Consider the following 2,349-nt stretch of genomic DNA (forward strand, 5'->3'; position numbering starts at 1 on the left):
AGACCGATCTTGCGTTTTAAGGCAAACGTGTCATTTTTTCACGGTTTTTAGGGGTTGAGTCGCCCACCCGACACTTGAGGTTGAACTTTTATATCCACTTCGTACTGTGTTCTTAAATACCTTTCATTTAATACCCATATTGTCCTAAACGCCAAACATGTCCATTTGGGTGTGTGGTAGGGCGTGGGGCGTCCCCTACGGTTATTTGACCCCAAAGTTTTTATACCTATTTTTGTGTATTTGTGTTACCATAAGGGGGCATACAAAATTTCAGTAAAATCTGTGGAATCCATTTTCGAGATCTGGCGTTTTAGAAAATTGCGGTTAGGGGGAGGGTTCGCCCCCTTCGGATATCTAAAAATGTAGTACCCCCCATTTTCACATTCCATTTTTGCACTGTTTTTGGGGGTTGAGTCGCCACCCGACACGTGAGATAAAATTTTATATCGAGTTCGTACTGTGTTCTTAAACACCTTAAATTTGATACCCATATTGTCCTAAACGGCAAACATGTCCATGTGGGTGTGTGGTAGGGCGTCCCCCACGGTTATTTGACCCCAAAGTTTTATACCTATTTTGTGTATTTGTGTTACCATAAGGAGGGGGCATACAACGTTTCAGTAAAATCTATGCAATCCATTTTCGAGATGTGGCATTTTAGAAAATCGCGGTTAGGGGGAGAGTTCGCCCCCTCTTCGGATATCAAAAAAATGTAGAACCCCTATTTTCACATTCCATTTTTGCACTGTTTTTGGGGGTTTAGTCGCCACCACGACACGTGAGGTAAAATTTTTATATCGATTTCGTACTGTGTTTTTAAATACCTTCCATTTGATACCCATATTGTCCTAAACGGCAAACAGGTCAATTTGGGTGTGTGGTAGGGCGTAGGGCGTGCCCTACAAATAACCGTAGGTTTAATACCAATTTTGTGTTTTTGTGTAACCTAAGGGGGCATACAAAATTTCAGTAAAATCTATTCAATCCATCTTCGAGATCTGGCTTTGTGAAAATTGTGGTAAGGGGGAGGGTCCGCCCTCCCCCCATCCTTCGGATATAACAAAATGTAGTACCCTATTTCACCGGAGGCTCAAACTCTACCATCTGTAAAAATTTCAGAGGTTTAAAGTCTATACGGCACAGACAAACAAACATAGCACAAACAATTTCATTTTAATACTCACCACCGAAGGATGGGGGTATATTCATTTTGACATTCCGTTTGCAACACATCGAAATATCCATTTCCGACCCTATTAAGTATATATATTCTTGATCAGCGTAAAAATCTACGACGATCTAGACATGTCCGTCCGTCTCTCCGTCTGTCTTTTGAAACTCACGCTACAGTCTTTAAAAATAGAGATATTGAGCTGAAATTTTGCTCAGATTCTTTTTTTTTGTCCATAAGCAGGTTAAGTTCGAAGATGGGCTATATCGGACTATATCTTGATATAGCCCCCCATATAGACCGATCCTCCAATTTAGGGTCTTAGACCCATAAAAGCCACATTTACTATTCGATTTTGCTGAAATTTGAGACAGTGAGTTGTGTAAGGCCCTTCGACATCCTTCGTCAATTTGGCTCCGATCGGTCCAGATTTTGATATAGCTGCCAAATAGACCGATACTCCGATTTAGGGTCTTTGGCCCATAAAAGCCACATCTACTATTCGATTTTGCTGAAATTTGAGACAGTGAGTTGTGTAAGGCCCTTCGACATCCTTCGTCAATTTGGCTCCGATCGGTCCAGATTTTGATATAGCTGCCATATAGACCGATCCTCCGATTTAGGGTCTTAGGCCCATAAAAGCCACATTTATTATCCGATTTTGTTAAAATTTGGGACAGTGAGTTGTCTTAGGCTCCTCGACATCCTTTGTCAATTTGGCTCTGATCGGTTCAGATTTGGCTATAGCTGCCATATAGACCGATCCTCCGATTAAGGGTCTTAGGCCCATAAAAGCCACATTTATTATCCGATTGTGCTGAAATTTAGGACAGTGAGTTGCCTTATGACCTCCGACATTTTTCTTTCTTTTTTGCTCTGATCGGTTAAGATTTGGATATAGCTGCCATATAGGGACAGTGAGTTATGTTTAGCCCCTTGACATACTTCTGCAATATGGCACAGATCGGTCCTCTGATTTAGGGTCTTAGGCCCATGCAAACCTGATTTATTATCCGATTGTGCTGAAATTTGGGACAGTGAGTTGCCTTAGGCCCTCCGCTGAAATTTGGGGCAGTGAGTTATTTTAAGCGCCTTGACATACTTCTGCAATATGACACAGATCGCTGCAGATTTGGATAAAGCTGCCATATAGACCGATCTCTCGATTTAAGGCTTTG

Source organism: Stomoxys calcitrans, chromosome 1 (assembly GCF_963082655.1).
Source record: "Stomoxys calcitrans chromosome 1, idStoCalc2.1, whole genome shotgun sequence".
Classification (NCBI taxonomy): domain Eukaryota; kingdom Metazoa; phylum Arthropoda; class Insecta; order Diptera; family Muscidae; genus Stomoxys; species Stomoxys calcitrans.